Below are 22,598 nucleotides of genomic sequence, written 5' to 3'. Positions count from 1 at the left end.
ACAAATGGTCACCAGCTTCACTGAAATCACTTCATCTACCCCCACCGCAATTTTCAGAGTTTCCTTTATTTCTAGTCAATATCTTAACTTTATTGTAAGAGCTTACAAAATTGAGCATTCAGTTTTAATTACAACTCAACCATCTGCAGGATTAGACTTTGGGTTTGTTTTTTAAAAATCTTGAGCTTGTGGCTCTAAGATACAAAGGTTTTCTTTAAAGCAGTCATAGAAACTTCTAAGTCCTTTGCTTATTGGTTTTCTATTGCTGCATAACAAACTACCACAAATTTAGCAGCTTAAAACAACCTCCGTTTTATTATATTTCACAGATTCCATGTGCCAGGATTTCAGATACAGCTTTGCTGAGTCCTTTGTTCAGAGTTGCACAGAGCTGTAGTCAACATACTGGTTGGAACTGTAGGCTCAGCTAAGGCCTAGGTCCTTCTCCAAGCTCATGAGTTTGTCGGCAGAAGATGTTTCTTCCACAGAACTGCAGAACTCATAATGGCTTGTTTATTCAAATCAGCAAAAGGATTTCTCTATTGTCTGTTATGAGGGACATAACATAATTGCTATTAACATAATTGCTTATTAACATAACATAATTGCTTTACAGTAGGATCTGTACATTTGCCATGTTCTATTGGCTAGAAGTAAGTCACAGGTTCTACCAGCAGTCAAAGGAAGGATATTATACAAGGGTGCAGCTCACTTGGGATTACTGTAAGGCAGATGTGTAAGACACAGAACTTTAGTTGGAAATTTAAAGTTCCCCACCAAATTTTATTTCTCCAGTTTCTCTGGTGCACTTAGACATAACCGACCAACCATATTATACAACTTTTTTTTTCCTACAGTATTCTATGATAGCAAATACTTGGTCACCTTCTATGGGCTTTTAATTAAATGTATATGCAGATGACTAATTAAATGATTGTTGGATTAATGCATGACATGAACTATTAGAGAGTCTCTCTTACCATTGTAGATGCTCAGAAACACCCTTCACTTTCAATACAGGTCAGAGAATCAATTCCAAACAACCTAGAATCAATTCAAGAAGTCATCATTATTAAAAATATGGCTGCTGTTTCACATTAGCTCTCTGAATCTTCTGAAAAGTGTTGTATGTGGCCCACACTAACCCAGAACTCTGCAGGGGACCATAGTTTTCACTTAGCTAAGTTGACACAATCCCATTCCACCACAGTGGGACACTGATGACTGACTACAAGTCGATCTCATGATGTTGTGCATGTAATATGACAGTAGAGGTTAAGTCCTCTGCTCTAGTCATTTTGGTAGTACTTGGGCCATGTGTCTCTTCAGATGTAGTCGTTTCTCAGAAGTGATAAGATCTACTCCCTGGTGTTATGTTCTATAAAGGAGGCTCTTTACCACCTGCCTAGGTTCTTCAGGATCAGAGCTGATTTGATTTACTTAGTTGGTCTCTTTCATAGGATGCTGGGCCACCCCAGTTAAAGGCACTGAGTCAGCCACTCGGCCCCATTGCCCCAGGGACAGAGATGTGGGCTTGGGAAGAAAGGTGCTACCTCTGGAATGAGGCCAGTTGGTCGTGGAGGGAAGGCTGAGTGAACTTGTGTTGTGTTTTTAAGGCTATGTAAGTTACTACCAGTTCTGTATTGATTTCCAGAGTATACTCCTTTTGGTCAGGTCTGCAAACCGTAAATGCAAAGCAGGCATAATGTACTCTGAACTTGCTATATATTTAGCACTATGTAACTGTGTATATATTGGGGTAAACATAATGGTCAGTAATAACATCAGTTATTATTTATTTAGTTCTTATCACGTGCCTACTTTAGGAATATTTTTTTCATATATTACCTCTTTTATTTCTTTTTAAAAATGGCTTTATTAAGATATAATTCATATCCCATATACTTTACCTATTTAAGGTATATAATTCAGTGTTTTTTTTTTTTTAAGATTTTATTCATTTATTCACAAGAGACAGAGAGAGAGAGAGAGAGAGAGAGGCAGAGACACAGGCAGAGGGAGAAGCAGGCTCCATGTAGGGAGCCCGATATGGGACTCGATCCCGGGACTCCAGGATCACTCCCTGGGCTGAAGGCAGCCCTAAACCGCCGAGCCACCCGGGGATCCCCAATTCAGTGGTTTAAGTATATTAACAGATAAGTGCAACCATCACCACAGTCAATTGTAGAACATTTTTATCTCCTCAGAAAGGAATTCTGTCCTCTTTAGCAATCACCTCTCTGTTCCCCTTTTCACCAGCCCGAAGCAATTTACCGTCTGTCTCTTTATATTATCCTTTCTTGACATTTCATATGAAAGGAATTATATGTTTTCTTTTGTGACTGACTTATTTAATATAAAGTTTTTAAGGTTCACTCACATTGTCACATCAGTGCTTCATTACTCTTTATGGCAGATTAATATTCCATTGTATGGATATACCACACTTTGTTTATCCATGGACATCTGGGTTGTTTCCACCTTTTGCTTATTATATACAGTGCTGCTGTGAATATTCATTTATAGGTTTTTACGCAACTTTAAAAATTTTTTAAATTTAAATTCAATTTAATTAACATATTGTGTATTATTAGTTTAAGAGGTAGATTTAGTGATTCTCAGTTGCATATAACACCCAGTGCTCATGACATAGAGTGGTCTCCTTAATGTCCATCACCCAGTTGCCCCATCCCATCACCCTATTCCCCTCCAGCAGCCCTCAGTTTGTTTCCTATTATTAAGAGTCTCTTATAGCTTATTCCTATTTTCATCTTGTCTTATTTTTCCTTCCCTTCCCCTATGTTCATCTGTTTTGTTTCTTAAATGCTACTTAGGAGTGAAATCATATAGTATTTGTCTTTCTCTGCTTGACTTATTTTGCTTAGCCCATACTCTCTAGTTCCATCCCACATCATTGCAAATGGCAAGATTTCATTCTTTTTGATGGTTGAGTCATATTCTTTATGCATCTTTTGTATGAGTTTTGTTTTCATTTATCTTGAGTAAATACATGGGAGTAGAATTACTGGGTCTTATCTAACAGTCCTGTGAGGTAAATAGCTCAATCTATGATCTATGTACTGATAAGGAAATTGAGATTTAAGAGAGTTAAACCACTTGCTCAATATATCATAGAGCAAAAAGAAGATTAGATTAAAACTCTATGCCCTCCAAGTCCGCAGTTCATGTTTCTTCCACTATACTTCTGGCACATGTGAGCACTAAACATGCGGCTATGTCCATGCATTTGATGAACACCACCACACCCTAAGTACAGACATGCACAATTATCAGAATGACATCAATTGTGGTTTAGGACAAATCTGATATCTTTATGACCACTCTATCCCTCACACCATCTCCCCTGTTTGGAAACATGCACTTCAGCTATAGCTACCTCCCTTCAATGGATTTTTTTTTTTTTTTTTCAAAATTAACTCTGGCTTGTCTTTAGGGAGCAGAGTCAGAATTACCTTTCAAATGAACTAGCCTTAGGGATTATGCAGTGGAGAGGAACAATAGCATTCCTAGCCCTGAAATCTCTCTGAGGCCCACACAGAATAAACTTACCTGGATGCTGTCTGCATGTTGATCTCCTGACAAACAGGCTTCCAGATCATCAAGCAGCTTGGTCCCCAGAGCCTCCTTTCTCTTTCACCTGGGGGTCCTTTCTCAGTTTGGGCCCACCACCACCGTGCACACACTCGAGGCACCTAGGCCTCATTACCCTGAAATACTGCTCGTTAGGATTGACTGCCTTCTCACCAACTAAGATACAGAAATCTTACAAACTTTTATATTTTTTAAGAGCAAGCAGTTCAAAATTGGATTACCTTTCCACATTTTCATACAAAGTGGATTAATGTGCCCCTGTCTTTATTACATTTTCCACCCTTGTCATTTGTGATTAAGCCAACACTATGAAGATGTATTACAGATCGGTATAAATGGGAACATTAAAACACTGGCTATATATCAGAGAAGCTCAAGGCAAGTTGATTTGTGCTGCACACACACTCAGTGCAATACATCTGGAATATTACATGTCTCTTTGGACAAAATAATCTTTCTAGGGTACCAAAAGTAACAAGAGGTAAGGAAAGGGGGAAAAATAGAGGGAAGAAAGACTGCCAATTTTTGTTCTAAAACAATGGAGAGAAACCACACTTTTGCAACAGTCTCCAAATAGAATTTTTCTTAGATTAGGTTCTCAGACCAAACCATCACCTGGGATAAATGAAGCAGGAAAAATGTGATTCATAATCAAGATTCCTAATTCATTTGAGCAAGAAGAGGTATTTGACCAGGCCCCCACTCAATGGTTTTGAGCATATGTTTCATGTCTGCCAGATCATTGCTGCTCTCTGAGTGTATTTACGGCTCAGGCTTTCTGTGGAAGCAGCTGGCCCTAGAACAGTTTGAATATGAAAGGCAAGGCCAGTGCCTATAGAGGTGCCACTCATTCTTAGTCGCATGAGACATGGACGCAAGGCTTCAAGGCTCGGAACATGGGATAGGCAGTTGTGGTAGGAGAAGGAAGGGATAATGTCCACTGAAGTGCTGTTTTCTGAGCAGAGGCTGATCCTATTGCTTCCCTAAAGGCTCTTATCTATAATATCTTCCTTCCTTCATTCCATAACTTCTTTCCCAGGGATGTGTATGAGAAAACCTCTGGAGAGCTATGGTACCTGTGGCTGCAGTTCCTTTCCACAACATGCTGCCTAAACTACAGCCACAAGCTCTCCCTGACCTGCTATCACCTAGCCTTCTGCTCTGCTGGCTTCCCTGGGGCCTAGCAAGGAAGAAAATATGAACAGATCAAAGCAACTTTCCCTCTGACTATTTCACTTACACTGAGGACACAACCTCAGGAGTGTTTTAAGTAGGACCTGTGGTCTGTGGAAGGTGGTTATGATTACATTGGAAAAGCACTTTTCTTTGGTGATTAGTGTCCAAGAACAAAGAAGGGGCTAAGCAGCTCTGAATTAAGACAGTCTTTGCTGATAATGATGAGATGGCTCTATACTTTACCTCTCATTTTAATGTGATCCTATCCAGTTGTCTTTTGTGATTGGAAATAAAGACAGGGTAGGCTTTCCGTGTTCAAGACTCTTGTGGAGACTCAACCAAATAATAAGGAATTCAGAAAATTGTGTTAATTAAGAAGAAAGTAAAACAAGGAGATGATGATATGCAGCATTGAAGAAACTAGTTTATCCATTTCAAGAAGGTGGCTTTTGATGAGTCTAGAGTAACCAGAACCTATTTGGATCTTGAGTAAATTGGGGGGTTTGGAGCAGTAAACTGTAGAGCCCTTTGACATAAACTGTTATAGGTAAGGCCAAAAATCTTATTTCTGGTGCATGCTTGGAATTGTAGTTTTTCATAGACCAGATGCTTTTACAGTACAGCATGAAAGAATTAACCAAAAGCCTGCTTGGAATGTTGGATTGGGTCAGAGTTATGCAGCTCAACCTGCTTTTCAACTATAGAGCTGAGAAGAGGACACAGATTCAATTATCAATTCAACAAATGTTGATAAAAACAGACACAGTTACCATGTGATGTAGATTTCCGTTAGATGCAAGAAATCTATATTCAAATAATGGTACAATTTAGTTTATACATGGTTAAATGTACCATAAAGGAAAATGAGAGTCTAACCTCAGGATATGTAGCAGAGGACTAATTCTTATCTTAAATGTCAAGGAATGTTTTACCAAATGATATAATTTGAGCTAAAGATTAAAATTTGTGTTAAGTATTAACTGGATATTTCCTGTGGGATGGGGACAGAGTGGGAGCCTTTCTGGTAGAAGAAACAACAAATGCAAAGATCCTGTGACAAAAGGGAAAAGGCTCTGTTTAGGAACCTGAAAGGAAATATCAGTCAGAAAGAGTAGCAGACAAGTCTGGTGAGCTGAGCAAGTGCCAGGATATGTAGAATCTTGTAGGTAATGTGAAGTTCATTGATTTTCCATACTAAGAGCAATGGGAAGTCACTGAAGAATTTTCACCTGAGAAATCACAGGTTCACTTGCATTTAAAAGATCACTCTGGGCAAGAGAAACGTAGTTGTGGGAAAACCAGTTAGGAGACCATCTATACTGTCCAAGCCAGAGATCATGGTGCCTTGGGCTAGGAATATGACAGCACAGAAGTGGAGAGGTGAACATACTCGTGATCTGCTTACAACGTCAAACCCATAGCACTTGTTAATGCACTAGAACAGAGCAACTATGAGAGAAGGAAGTACCAAATTTGACTCCTTAGTTTTGTTTGTCTATTTGTTTTTTAAAATACCACTGCAAGGATGGTAGTTCCTTGATAGAAAATAGGATGGGTATAGAGAATAAACTTTGGAGAAAGGAAACAAACTGCACACACTGTCTGTTGACAAATAATGATTGAAATAATCATGCCTAGTTCAAGGATGAGAAATAAAGGAATGGTGGGGAGGGAGATTCTTCATGTGGTCTTGTGGGCATTGAAGAAATACTACAGACTGAAATACTACAGACTGGGAGACTAGAGGAAGATTTCTAGAAATAATGTGTTCTAAACTTCCAGGAGAAAATTTAAAGGCAAAGTTTGCATTCTCCTTAGAGTGAAAGAAAGATTTTACATTATAAAATGGAAACAAAAATGATAAAGAATAAGATGATTTTTTGGAGAAATAGCAAGGTAGATGAAAAGAGAGAGATGAGATGAAGAATTGCAAGAGGGTTAAGAGTACAAGGGGTGATGAGATCATAAGAAGTAGGTATGATTCTACAATAATTTTACTGTGGTATATATAACAAATTTGAGAAGATCTCTCCACATGTGGAACAATAGGATAAGTAAATAAATGTAAGAATAATAAAAACATATAAATATAGTAGACAGAGAATAAACAACACAAGAGACAACTAATCAACATCCAAAGATGTAACAGAAGGAAAAAATCAAACGGAAATATATTCCTTTCACCTGAAGAAATATCTATATGTGGAAGGAAACATCTCACCCTATGTCAGGCATGATGTATCTATATCATGAAGGTATAAGGAAAATACCCTCACAGATAATAACAAAAATCTGAATTGCAATAAATATAAATAGATATTGTATGTTGCAAGCATTCAATAAGGGGAAAAAAGTAAAAGTAGAACATGGTGTTTTAAAGATAAACCAGTTTCAAGTACCTTCCATTTTTTTTACCCTACAACACCAACTGTCAGAAGATAATAGATGAAAATTTATAGGATTTTGAAGAGATTTTTTTGTGATGTAAGAATATTTTATGCAGCTTACTTGTGTTTTTTTAATGTAAAAAATAGAAAAAACATTTTCAACTTTGCAAAGGCTCAGATCCTTTACCAGCTAAGTATACTCAACACACACACACACACACACACACACACACACCCTCAAACTCCTGAAGTTATAGTATTCTGATAGGGAGATAAAGGAAGAAGGGGGGAAAAATCAAAAGGTCAATAATATAGCTGTTATGACATAAAGAGGTAAAAAGTCAAAATAAATATTCTCTCACTCTAGTTTTAAAACAATGTAAATTTTTTTAAAAAATGACTATTCTCATATTAATTACATTAAGAATAAAGTTGTAAGTTCCCAGATTATTGACAAAGGGGAATAGGAGTGTAGGAAAGCACAAAATTATGGTGTAAAAGGGCAGAAGATTAAGACATTTCATTTCATCTTAACTGTAATATGAAAAACATGATTTAAAGTGATAGGATTTTATTTTTCTATTCCCCTCCCTTTCTGGAATATGATTAACACTGCCCTCCACTTCTACTATATTCTTCTATTTACATTTCAAATTAAATTAGACTTTTAGGAAATTCTTGACTCATTTGCAGCTGTGCTTATCTAGGCTGAAAGAGAAAAAGATATGTGAATGCAATTCATATACTATGAGGCCAAACACAAGCACAGAACTTTTATATTATTAATAAAACAAGTTTTTCCCACATAATCAGCAGTGAGGTGATGTCCCACATCTCCTATGCTCGTTCTGATGTTTTTCACCTAAAATATAAGAATGTACATTTCTTCTATTTTAATTTATTTATATTAGTTTAGGCTCAGTATCCCCCACTTCTATCAAGGTTCTCTCATCAAACTTTGGCTCCGTCCATCTTAGCCTTGCACCATCTGGGGATTTGGCCAACGGCCACCTATGCCTTCAAGTAAGCTAGTGTTTTGCCAACTAATCATTTGAGAACCAATGTCACAGTTTTGACACATTTTGAATATTCACATGAATCTTATAAATTTAATATTTTTCCTTCTTTAATATTTTCACTTTTTTCCCATTTAAATTTATTTTTAAAGAATTTTATAGCATGAGTTTGAAGTACAAGATACCTACATACATCAACCAGCTTTGGTTTATGTACCAAATAAAACTCTCATGTGAGCCACCTACCAATAGTACCCTTTGGAAAGGATGGTATTTATTCCTGTCATTTGTGGAGTGCTGGGTACATTTGTGATCAAATGTTTGTCTCATCTGTGATGCCACTTTCTGTGGTAGAGTCAAAGGCCACAGTTCTGGATGATGTAGGAAGCCATAATCTGAGCACATTGACTGATACAGTGAAGGCTGTATAAAGGTCCTTTCACTCAGAGGCATTTTTCAGTCTTGACATATTTGCTTGGCTTTTAAAAAGTTCAGATTATTTTAGGTAGTTGATTTGGCTCTTTCATTAGTCTCTGACTCTAAAATTATCCCAACCCAACTTATGTATGATTTCACTTTCCAACAGCCTTTTCAGAGCCTATAAATATTCTGATTCAGGTGCAAATATACTTGGCATATGTCATCAGAATTTTTTTGGATTTTAGCTAAAAAAATCCAGATTCAATAATTTGTCAAATTTATTAGTGGCTTTGACCAATATGTACATCAGTCCATGTAATTATATAAGGATAAAATATGTTTTAATCCTTTATGTTGTCAAGGACTTAGAAGGAAGAGATTTGTTTGTTTAAATTCTCTTTCCCCACAAACTCTATTATCTTCATTTGGCAATAAGTTATTATTAAGGTAAATTTCTTTAATACAATTTCTTTAAGATATATTTAATGATTTCATAGGATAGCAATGGTAATTTCTAATGTGAAGATCAAATTGACAAGAGCTATTCATCCTCATTCTCCAGGACACCATCTGATCACCAGCTGGGGTCAGGAAGAAATTTTTCTGACCAGTGAAAGGTGTCCTGTAATTCATTCCAATTGGTGCTTAATGCAAACACTTCCTTCTCTCAGACCCAGCAGGTGTGAGCTACCCCTCATGATGCGTCATCCTATTTTTCTACAGCCTTTTCTCATTACATATTGTCCGTTCCTCGACCTAATTCTGTCTCAGTGTCTCTTTCCTGTATTAATTTTCTTCTTCATATCCTACCCCTTTCTCTCCCTCTTTACTAGTGAATTGTATATGCATCTGGGCCTAGGAGTTATCAGAAGCTGTATCTGTCCCTTAACCCCTCTTGGTGTGCTGGCCATCTACACCCTCTTGTCATCATTTCTTCTGCCCAGCCATTAATTAGGATGTTCACTGACATTCTGGTTTGAATTGCAGGAGCCAGCTGCTGCTTTGACAGTGCTGCCGATGAGGGTATAAAATGGAAAATGGCAGGTTCTATGCTATCTAACAGGAGACATTAGCTTAAACAGAGTTTTCAGGGTCTTGGATTAAAGTCCAATTTCAGGGAAAACATTTTCTAATAGGATTGATGTTTCCAGAGGCCATAAAGATAAATAGCTAAAGTTCTATATACATGTTACATCAATTTAAATACATTTTGAGATAAACTATCTTATGTTTAATCACATGCTTTATTGTGGTACTAACATATTTGGCATATTACATTTCACAGATTCCATTTCAGGTATCATTGATGGAGAACAGCAGGTAAAGAGAGGAATAGTAATAATAGCAGTAGTAGTAGTACTACTAGTAATAAAAATAGTAATTTACTATCTTTTTAGTTGCATAATGTCTTCAACTTTTAATATATTTAGGTTAACGAACATCTCATATGCACTTATTGCATGTCTGGGATTGTGGCTGGTGAACCATATATTTTTTGGTACATCAAAAATGGCTATCAGGCAGTTCATGTGGTTCAACAGTTTTCCATTTAATTCTCACAATGAAGCTGTGAGGTAAATATAATTCTTGTTTCCTATATAAAGACACCGAGGACAAGATCAGAGAGTATATGGAGAGTCAGGGCTTCAGACTGGAGTGTGCATTTCCCCTACTGCTACACAAAGTCCACCGGAGTCTCATTTTGTGATTTCTGTTTCATTTTGGTTAACAAAAAGTTTCAGAGGATAACTCAATGTCCTAATTGTGCTGTTGACCCAACAGCCTGTAGATCGTGAACATGAGCTATTTTCACTAGTTCCTAAACAAGACATTTTTTCTTCTCCCCTTGAAAATACAAGGTCTAAGCATGAAAGTTATAACCAGAGACATTTACTGGAGCCATATTCACTTACTTTAGGAATTCCTATGAGTAGAGACTCACTCCTCTTATACCAAGCTGGCAACAGCAGACAAGCCACGGGTATATTAGTATCACCTTCGAGGGCCAGAACAACTAAAGCCTCCAACCTGGAGGAGCTTTCATCAGCAGGTGAAGACAACTCCCAGAGAGCAATTTCTTCCAGACTTGCAAAGGTCTGTGATTATCCCTGCTGTCCTTTCTGGGGGCAAGCTGTGTATCTTTGGCCAATGAAATCCTTTGAACTTGCAAACCATTAGCATACAGAATTAGAAAATATTTGACTGAAATATTTGCACACATACCACTGAAGCTCAGATATGTTCAGATAAAACCAGGACTGGAAACTACCAGGGTCCTGAAAAGATGGCTTTGGGGCTAGAGTTTTTCAAGTGCGGAAAAGGCAAACCCACAATTCTAGTCCTTCACTTCTAAAGGAAGTAGTCTTATTAAAGCCTCTTGAATTTTTTATCATCACTTCCTGGGCCATATTACTGTCGTTCCATACTGCCTCAGCTCTTCATCCTGGGTGAGCCAGGAACTCTAAATTGACAGAATCTGCTGCCATTACAATTTCAATCACTACATCACTGTGGTTGAACACCTAGACTGTTCATGATTTTTGTAGCGTCCTCAGTTTTCTAGATGAATAATAAATATAATCCTTCAAAATTTTCAGAAAACCCATGTATTCTTTTTATTCTATTTTTTTTTCCTTGGGAAACAAGAAATCTATTTGCTTTTGCATGGTATATGGCAGTCAGAAGTACCTCATTCATTCACTTTTTATTCATTTGATGCATGAAAAAAAAGGCATTAAATGTATTTCAGCGTGTCACCTCAAATTCTGTGCAGCCAACAGTGATGAATATGCTCAGTTCCTCAGCTGGGGTACTGTTTCATTTTTTCGTGACAATATCATTTGACAAGCCAATTCTGCATTGGCAATATTGTATCATATTTTTGTCTGCATGTAAATTATGTTGACAGTCTCATAAACATAAATTGGCAGGCATACTGTCCCAAAGCAATGTTTGTTAAAATACACTAATGGAATAGAATAAATAAATTTTTCCAAAGCATTAATAACGCAGTGGTGTGTCACTACATTGTGCAAGAAGGTCTACAGAATATGTTACTGTCTATGCTAAATTAATACAGTATATATTTCTTAACATATATTTCATTCCATCTCATGCTTATGTTTATTGATTAGTCATCCCATTTCATGGAGCTTTGTGTATTAGCGATCACAACCTTGTGATACTTTGTAAAAGTCAACATTGTCTGGGACAGATACTAATAATGGATCATGTCTGTAAGGTATAATTTGAGTCCTGCATTGTTACATTGCTTTTTTTCTTGACTGAATTTCCCTTTCCTCACCTGCCAACCTAAGGAGATGCTCTTGGCTGGCTTCTGCTCTGGTAGAGCAAGCAGTTGTCAGAAATTTAGAGGAACTGTCTAGTACACCAAAGTAGACTTGGTAAAGGTGTTATTTATTTACTTTTGAGCCCAACAATCAGGAATTTTCCTTCCAAGTATTTGTGGATAGATAGCATGGAGTATTTTGGAAAAGTAGGAACTATTCCATACTTTTAGTTTTCTTTTCACTTGCTAGCAGTATAGCCTTTGGCAAGATATGAAAAATCTCTAAGTCTAAATTACTGTACAGTAGTTGAATACAGTGTTGAATGTAAAATAATTGTCATGATATCTGGCTTATAACAGGCATCACAAGATGATATCTGATCATGTAGATTAGAGGGAAAGAAGGGGAAGAGATCCAATAAAAGAAAGATAAAGACAGAAGCAACAAAAGAAAATGAATTTAATCATATTCTATTTGATGAAACTGAGGATGGAAAATTCATATATTGTGTCTCCAAAAGTAAAAGTACTTGGAGCAGGGAGAAATGGGTCCAATTTGAATTTCTACATGTAGATTCAAGTCAAGGTATGAATTAGATTCCACATGTACTCTGACTTGTGTACCTCCCTGAATGGCCATGCATATACCTCTCTTCTAAGATTTGTCTTTCCTATTGATGGATTCCTATTTTCTTATTTCGTCTTCTTGTCTTTGGAGAATAAAGATGAACCAAGAAGTAGAAGCTGAGATTCCATTGGTGAAGAAGAGCTAGATTTCCACTGAGAAAAGAACTTCAGAAAAGCAGTAGGGCTGATCCCTAGGGCCATATCTCTTGAATCAGAGTTGGACCAGAATCCTTGTATGGCTGTTGCCTCAAATGCCTGCTGCTGCAACTTCACCCAGTATCTCTCAGCTTTTACTTGAGACTTCATCTGAAGCATGATACAAACTACTCATCCAGAGGTCCACATACTTGGACTTAGGTTAGGCAGACATAGCTTCTGCCATTAAATGCATAAAGCCAAGCCTAATAAACATGTAGGTTATACAAAAGAAGAAATGGATAATTAATACATGACTCCACTCTAAGATATTGTGCTCAAAGTTCACCACCCTGCCCAGTTAACTTTAAGGACATAAGTCCCCATCTTCCTGATAAATGTAAGAAATTTTATTGAAGAAGTAAACTGTAAGAACTGCTTATAAAAATTTAAACAACAAAGCAGGCAACAGATTATGAATGGCTATTAAACTAAGGTGATGGCTATAGGGGAGAAAGCAAATACAGGGACAGGGACAGGCAGTGTTTTGTAGGAGTAAGAGGTAGGATTTTTCTAAACTTAAACAACAGGTATTAGTGAGCATAATACTTACAAAGCATTATGCTAGATCTATGTGTAAACAGAAAGCATTTCATATACCCTTTCTGATCTCCAGGAGTTTGCAAGTTATTTGGAGATGTAAGACTCATATATAAGCAAGTTCTTGATGTGAATACAGGAAGTTGAACTCGGCTCAGTAGTACAAGTTAGCTTGGGCTGTGTAGTGAATGTTGTAGCGTGCCTCTTAGATTCTGCATCTTTTTCCTCTGTAGGAATCTGTTGTTCCTCTGGTTGTTCACAAATTAGTATTCCCCAAGAACTTTCCTCGGCCAGAAGTAGTTGCTTCACCTATGGTAACCCCCCTTCCCCACAGGCAGTACACATCCAATGACTGGTTGATGGGGCAGGAAGTACAAAGGCCCAGCTCCCTTGTCTAAATGAGGGATATCTCTGAAGGACCATTCTAATTGAAGAGCTTGCCATGGGACTGCCTCAATTTATGTTGCAATGCATCACCAGTCTACATTTTTCTGTACCCAATTCTGCTTTCATCATTTGATTGCATTTGTTGTTCCTCAGAGCCCTTCCCAATAAGCCATTTATATACAAATCTCCAACTCAGAGTTTGTTTCCTGAGAAACCTAATCTACCTATTACAGCTTGTGTGTTTTAAGGTTCATAGTGGTGAGGATAATAAATACTATAGGAATATCTAAAAGAGAGAAATCTCTCCATTTTTGTATAATTGAGTATCTCTTTATTTCCCTAGACTTGCAAAGTGTTTGTTACATGGTCAGCCCAATAGATTTTTGTGACATGAATGGCTTGTGTACTCAGGAAAGTTGGTTGGATATTGACAGCCAGGAGGAAGAATAACTACAAAATGATTGACTTGTGTAGCAGAAAGAATATTTCAACAGTCTAAAAGATAAAGAATTGAACCAAGAGAGAGAATTTGAGCTGATTGTTCTTTTCTGTGTCTTATCTCAGAATGTTTAATAAACTGGAATTTATGAAACTGAATTAAGTGTGAGTTTAGGGTTCATTGTATCTGTATCTGCCCTTAACAGTCCCTGAATAATTATAAAAAAGTCACTTCTGGATCCCATCTCCTGTACTTGGTGGTGTTATAAAACCTTCTCTCCTAGAGAGTCCTAGGGAAGTTTTAAAGATCATTTATCAAATATATAGACATAGAGAGGAAAATAGTTATATGCATGTAGATTGATAGGTATAGATATGGGTGCAAAGAAATAGACTTTCTCATGTTGTATACTGTATGAAAACATATTAGTGAAAATCTCCTAGAGTATAATTCATAGCTAAAATTTACTAGCTCTTTGATACAATTCTATATTCAGGGACTTATTCTGAGAATGTAATTAAGATATATAAAAAACTTAATCTCAGTCTTGATTATTACAATAGTATTTATGATAGCAAATAATTGTTTAACAATATCAATGCCATACACTTGAAAATAAGTTAAATTATTTTCCAGAAAAAGAAATATTATTTATCCACTAAATCAATGCTAGATTAATATTTGTTGATCAGAAAGATAGTCACATACATTTAAAGAAACATAAAACCCTTACCAGAGTGTAATAGATTTTTTCTTACAAAATGATCATGTATATGGTATGTATGTGTGTATCTATGTATTTGTATATATATTGTATACACTATATAAACATGTTGTATACATTATATACACACACATATATATATGTCTATTTATATCTGTATCCATTTAAAGAAAGATTTATTTCTTTATTTTGGGGAGAGAGAGAGATAGAGAGAGGTGGAAGGGGCAGAAGGAGAAGGAGAGGAGAGAGAGAATCCAAAGCAGACTCCCTGCTGAGAATGCAACCTGACGGGGGGCTGGATCCCATGACCATTAGATCATGATCTCAGTTGAAATCAAGAGTTGGAAGCTTAACCTCTTGAGCCACTCAGGCTTCCCTACATCTGTGTATTTTTTAAAGGCTCAGAGGAAATACACCAAAATGTCAATGGTAGTTATTCTCGGGTAGAAGGACTGTGAAAATATTTTTATATTTGTTTATATATTTTTAATTATTTCTTGTTTTATTCGAATTTTTACTTTTGTTTTCCTGGATTCTCCTTTATCTTATTTTCCTCTCTTTCCAAATTAGTATCTCTGCTCTTTTACTTAACCACTCTCTTGACAATATGCTAAACTAAGTTGTGATTATCTTTATCATATACACTTAATAGAATCTCATTGTGGTTGAATCTAACTAACTATGGGATTGTGTGGTTCTCCATCTATACCTGAACTGCTAGTAAGTGCTTGACCAATTGCACCCCTATTAGAACCTCTAACAATAGACAGTCACCCCCATTAATACTGTTAAACCCAATCTTTCCTATATTTATACTATTTTCCCTTAGTAATCTTATCATTTACATTGATGTTGATGGAACTGGAGGGTATTATGCTGAGTAAAATAAGCCAATCAGAGAAAGACAATTATTATATGGTTTCACTCATATAAGGAATATAAGAAGGAAGATTATAGGAGAAGTGAGGGGAAACACATGGGAAGAAATCAGAGAGGAAGACAAATCAGGAGAGACTCTTAACTATAGGAAAGAAACTGAAGGTTGCTGTAGGGGAGGGGACTGAGGGGACAGAGTAACTGGGTGATGAACATTAAGGAGAACATGTGATGTAATGAGCACTGGGTGTTATACTGTAACTGATGAATTACTAAACTCCACATCTGAAACTAATGATGTATTATATGTTGGCTAATTGTATTTACATAAAAAATACAGTACGACCATTGCTATATATACCCCTTGAGGCCTCACTCCCATTTCCTACACAAAATCTCGAAATACCTCAAACTCCACATTCTGTTACTCTTCTCAATCTCAGTAGTCAATCTATGCTTCATGTGGATAATAAAACATTAGAAACCATTGGATGGGAATCTTTGCGTCATAAATAAGCCACATGTATATGTCTGCCTGCATCTGTTACATTTTTTTCTCTTCATTTCTAATCATTACAGTGGATCTCCACTATCTGCAATTACTTGGATCCATCCCTTCACATATAATCAAGGGTAATACACAATATTCTGTCTCCTTTCTACTTAATCTCCTACATATATTTCTCGTCTCTATGCCATCCTCTTTTCTGGCCTTAATTTGATCATCCTGTTCTAATTATATAAAAAGATGTTTTATATAATGGAAATTATCTTGAATTTCTACAAGGTTAAGAAAGTAATGTCTTTTTGTATATAAAAAAGATTCAGAGAGTAATATGTGACAACATCCACATATGCACTTGCCAGAATTAACTAATATTTTAGCATGTTATCATATTTTCTTCAGATTATTAAAAATAAAAAATATATATATGCAAAATAGTGGAATTGGATCCTTATCTTTCAGCATGCACAAAAATTGATTCAAAATGGATTAAAGACTTAAACATAAGACCTGAACTGTAAAACTCTTAAAAGAAAACAGAGGCGATGTCTCACTGACTGCATTGTATGTGCATGGGTTTATTTCTGGGCTCTCTATTCTGTTCCAATCATCTATATATTTGTTTTTTTTATGTCAGTACCATGTTGTTCTGAGTACTTTAGCTTTGAATATAGTGTGAAATCAGGAAGTATGATACTTCCAGTTTTGTTCTTTTTCAAGATTGCTTTAGCTACTTGGGATCTTTTATGGTTCCACACTAATTTTAGACTGGACATCCATATGAAAAATAATGAAATTGGACCCTTATCTTGCATCACACCCTAAATCAACTCAAAATTGATTAAAAACTTAGGCGTACCACCTAAAATATAAATTCCTAGAAGAAAACATAGGGGGAAAAGCTCCTAGAAGTTGCTCTTGGCAGTGATTTTTTTGGATTTGACACTGAAAGCAAAGGCTACAGAAGCAAAAATAAAGAAGTGGACTGTATCAAACTAAAAAGTTTCTACAGAAGAAAGGACACAATAAAGTGAAAAGAAAATGTGGTAGAAAATATTTGCAAACCATATGTCAAAATATATACAGGAACTCTTAAAATTAATAACAAAAAATCAATTAAAAAACAAAGCACTAAAAAGATACTTAATATCATTAACCATCAGGGAAATGCAAATCAAAACCACAATGAGATATCACTTCACACCCATTAGAATGGCTATTATTAAAGAGTCAAAAGATAACAAGTGTTGGCAAGGAAATGGAGCAAAGAGAATGTTTGTACATTGTGTTAATGTACAGCCATTGTGGAAAATAATATGGAGGCTCCTCAAAAGATTTAAAAGAGAACTACCATATAATCCAGCAGTCTTACTTGTGGATATATATCCAAAGGAAATAAAATTAATGTCTCAAAGAGATACCTATAGTTCATTTTTATTGCAGTATTATTCACAATAGCCAAGATTGGAAACAGTCTGTGTTCATCAACAAATATAAAAAAATGTAAAATAGATATCAGCCTTAAAAAAAAAAAAAAAAAGGAAATCCTGCCATTTGCAGCAATATAGATGAACCTGGAGGTTGTAATGCTGAGTGAAATAAGCCAAACAGATCAAGAAATACTATATGATCTCATTTATATGTGGAATATTAAAAAAACAAAACAAAACAAAACAAAAAAACAACCCATAGTAACAGAGAAGAATGGTGGTTACCATAAAGAGGCTGGGGTAGGGAGAAGAAGAAGAAATTAATAAAAAAGAAAAAGAAATGAAAAAGAAAGTACATAGAAAGTAAAATAGTGGTTACTGAGCTGGGAGGTTATTATTTATGGAGGTTACTGTTTAATGGGGACAGAGTATCTGTTTTACAAGATGAATAGAGTTCTGGAAATGGGTAATAATGGTCGCACAGATATATGTATATATGTATACATTCTCTCTCTCTCTCTCTCTCTCTCTATATATATATATATATATATATATATATATATTCAAGTACGCAGCTTGTCCATCAGTTGATGAATGGATATATGTATATATATATATATATATACTGCATACTTGATTATATTATCAAGATATATAATATATATATATCCACTTTATATATATATATATCCATATATCAGTATATATCAGTATATATATATACTTTATATATATATATAATTATATATATACTGCGTACTTGAATATATATATATATATATAGAGAGAGAGAGAGAATATCTAATTGAAATTGAAAATAACATGAGAATGCAGAAGATAAAAGGGTACCATATGGATTACTGTAAAAAGAGAAAACCATTATTCTTGAAACTAATCTATGGGAATATCTGAGAAACATAAGAACATTCTGAAACCCAAGTGTGACTTTGTAAGAACCAAACAGGCTGAAATGCAAGTGTCCAGCTGAGATGATGACAATGACAGCCTCAGCAATGATAAGAATAACATAATGACACTGAGGATCATGCTCACTGCTTAAATTGATTACTATCAGGAGCTCAGGATGAGCCAATATATAACACCCTTCCTTTCCACTAGGTTTGGAACCAATTGTTAACTTAAAAAAATACATATGTTAATACAGTTGGGAGGTCAAAATATCACTGTTCTTACAAATAAATGTGATAACAGAGACTGTAGCTTTCATTTAGAGGCAAGGACATGCTCTTACTAACACTGAGTTTCAGAATTAGAGAGACTCACCTAACCAACAGTGCAGTGCAGTAAGATCTGTAAGATCTGTAAGATCTGTAAACACTGAGATTACTGCATGGCAGGGAGCAATCAAAAATAGGTAGTCTCTTCAAGTAGGCAGCTTGTCCATCAGTTGATGAATGGAGAGACAAAATGTGGTATATCTCAAACTTCAATATTATTCAGCCTCAAAAAGGGATGAAATACCAATTTATGATGCCACATGGATGAGCCTTAAAAATACTACGCTAAATGAAAGAAGCCAGACACAGAGGCCACATATTGTGTGATTCCATTTATTTAATTTATTTTTATTTTATTTTATTTTATTTTATTTTATTTTATTTTAATTTTATTATTTTTAAAGATTTTATTTATTTATTCATGAGACACACACACACACACACAGAGATAATGCAGAGACACAGGCAGAGGGAGAAGCAGGCTCCACACAGGGAGCCTGACATGGGACTCAATCCCGGGTCTCCAGGACCAGGCCCGGGGCTGACGGCAGTGCTAAACTGCTGGGCCACCAGGGCTGCCCCATTTTATTTTATTTTTTTATTGGAGTTCAATTTGCCAACATATAGCATATCATGATTCCATTTATAATAAATGTCCAAAACATGGAACTGCATAGAGATAGAAAGTGGTTGCCAGGGCTAGGAGCAAAAGGAAACAGTGGCTGTGGATGGATATGAGGCTTATTTGGAGGGCATTGGAGATGTTCTAGACTCATAGTTGTACTGGCTGTACAACTTTGTGAATATGCTGAAAAACGTTTAGTCGAACACAGTAAATTTTATGTTATGTGAGTTGCATCAACAAAAAGAGGGAAAAAAGTCTTTTTTTTTTTTTTTAAAGATTTTATTTATTTATTCATGAGAGACATAGAGAGAGGCAGAAACACAGAGGGAGAAGCAGGCTCCACGCAGGGAGCCCGATGTGGGACTCGATCCCTGAACTGCAGGATCAAGGCCTGAGCTGAAAGCAGAGCTTAACCGCTGAGCCATCCAGGCGTCCCGGAAAAAAGTCTTAAAACCACATCATACTGCTTAAAACAAACAAACAAAACAAACAAACAAAACAAACCTTCCTAAATTGATGAGCTACATGAAAACCAAGTCTGCAGAGGCTTTTCCATCGAGCATCTGACATTCTCCATGGGTTAAGCTATTCCCCAGCAAGTTGGGAAGGCATAAAACATCAATGATTAGCTCAAACTCAGAGATATTCTCTCCACTGTAAGTTAGGCAGGCCTGAAGAATAAGAAAGCAATGTATGCTATAAGAGATGTAATCTTTAGTTATTGTTATTCAAATGTTAGCAAGAACTATAAGCATCACAATAAAGATAACAAATATTTGAACACAAAATGGAAAGTAGGGTTATATTCACATAAAACAATAAATGGTTTCTTCCCAACTTGGAACTCTTAGTTTACTCTTAAAACATTAAACTCTCTTACAGAGAAACACTCATGGTTTCCTGGTAGAATCATCAAATACAAAGTTTTCATAGCAAACAAAGGGAAAATCCCTGGTGGGCATCATCTAGTACAGTGCTTTCCAGGCTGGCAGCCACCAGACACCCTTTGGTACCATACAGCTCAAGCTCCAGGTATTACTCTGATTCTCCTGATTTCATTTTAAGTCTTTTTCCCCCTCAAGATCTCCAGCCTAATGAACCAAATACTGGGGATTTAACATAGCCCAAGAAATAACACTCCTCTTTTCCACCTGAGATTGAGCCACTGATTTAAAAAAAATAAATAAACAGCTTAAGAACAGTAAGGAAACTACACACAATTATTAAAAACTTAAAGTTTAGCTGATAGCCATCAAGAACACAGGCTTCTCTCTTCAAGTAAACAGGAAGATTCCCAAAGGAAGAGAGAAAGGGAGGCTGGTGATTTCTTCCCCACCAAATCTTCAGGTAACTTGAAGGGAGGAAACAAGATGGGGAAGAGAGAGATGGGAATATTCCCCTGTTGGATGCTCTTCTAGTGAGAAGGAAACATCAGTGGTGGGGAAAGCATGTTCCCTTCTGCATATTTTAATGTGCCCAGCTCCAAGTGCTTTCTATATGCTGTTACATTCAACTGCTACAACAACTGCGTGAGGTAGGTAGGTCCTGCTATAAGTATCATTTTACAGATAACTGAAGCTGAGAAGAAATTACTTGCAGGAGGTCACACACACCTGATCTCTCTGCCATCAAACTAGACTATCTTCAGAGCAAGTGTTCTTAAGCATTGTATGCTATAGAGATACAATTTAAAAAAAAAAAAAGCCAAATTAAAATCCTCACAGGAGACAATAAATGAAGAACTTCCACTGCACAAGATTAAATTAGTTTTGAATAATAAAAATCAGAATGTAAAGGTCACAGGAATGAATATGCAGAGAGCAGATAGCTAACTGATAAAGAGTAGGGTTTTCTAGAGAGGAAACCAGAGCAAATGAAGCTGAAATGAAACAAAACAAACCCCCCACAAAAATAACAGAACACTTTCCTACGATGTAACAATAGCAACAACAACACATTTGAAGTTGTCAGATAAAAAGCTCTGGCCATATTTTGAAGCAAACAGGAATTACATTCAGGAATATGTATTGGGCACCTAGTTTTGGTGGCTATGTTATTTACCACTTTGATAAAAAGAGATGGCAAAATATAGTCTCTCTCTCTCTCTCTCTCTCTCCCTCTCTCTCTCTTTCAAGGGGGTAAATATCCATAGGAAAAACAAAACAAAACAAAAAAAAGTTATTTAAAGTATGGCAAATTTATCAATAGACAATAATGATGCAGATCATTATAGCATCAAAGCAAGACAAATGGTTGGTTGGTAGTGTCCATGGTTGTTCTATTGGAGCCAACTTCTAAGAGAGCATAAAATATAAAATATTAACTATGTTCAAGCACCAGATACAAGGAAATGGAAAGGATATTTATTCAGGGTTTCAAAAGGACAATATGGGCAAATAAAATAGAAATATGTAAAATTCATATGGGAAAATATACACAGTTTCTTGTTTCTACATTAAAGAAGTCCAGAGTATGGGCTGGAGAAGTTCAGGGCCAGGAAAGTGGGAAGTGAGAGTTAAGAGGATGTGAGAAGAAACACCTGGAAGAATGAGAAGAAAGTAGTTACAAGGGAAATCAGGATGAATGCCAGGGATATTTAGAAAGAAAAATAGGTAGAATTGGGTAATTTGAAAATTCTGATGGAGAAGAGAGAGGGAGGAGGGCCCAGCGATGCCTCCATATTTGCAGCCTGAGTGATTGGGTCATGAGGATGGAACTTGCTGAGTGGAGAAATCAAATGTCACACTCTAAATTTCTAATCTTCCCTAGAGGGAATTACAAGTTATTGTTTAATCCTTGATTTGAAGAATAATATATATGAGATCAATTTAGTTTTTAAAAAAAATCTGAAACTAGTCACTAGGAAAACTACAAGTTTGTCTGCACCCCAAGTCTCCATTGATGGTTTTAAAAAGTAACCAAAAATAGTCAATGTGGCAAAAGACAGCCAAAGGAAAGAAAAAAGTCGTAAAACCAGACTAGAAGAGACCCACCTGGAAAACATAAAACAGGGTGACACAAATAAACATAGGCAGAGTTCTGAAAATAAACACAAAACTTTAAACACTTCTAGGAAAGAAAAAAGCTTTCAAATTGGGTCAACAAAATATGA

General features: G+C 36.1%; 1 long non-coding RNA gene across 2 annotated transcripts; it reads right to left on the bottom strand.

Moving 5' to 3' along the window:
* Positions 1–287: 287 nt before the first annotated feature.
* Positions 288–20,192, bottom strand: LOC140600024 (uncharacterized). 2 transcript variants are annotated; one of them, XR_012003212.1, is made up of 3 exons: positions 19,991–20,192; positions 981–1,044; positions 288–546 (listed from the first exon to the last, which is right to left on the bottom strand). It is a non-coding gene; the product is annotated as an uncharacterized lncRNA (long non-coding RNA). The 2 variants fall into 2 exon arrangements; XR_012003211.1 differs by lacking the exon at positions 19,991–20,192 and adding an exon at positions 3,571–3,789.
* Positions 20,193–22,598: the final 2,406 nt, after the last annotated feature.

The sequence above is a fragment of the Vulpes vulpes genome, chromosome 8 (assembly GCF_048418805.1).
Source record: "Vulpes vulpes isolate BD-2025 chromosome 8, VulVul3, whole genome shotgun sequence".
Lineage (NCBI taxonomy): Eukaryota > Metazoa > Chordata > Mammalia > Carnivora > Canidae > Vulpes > Vulpes vulpes.
This window is presented reverse-complemented; position numbering and strand designations above follow the sequence as displayed.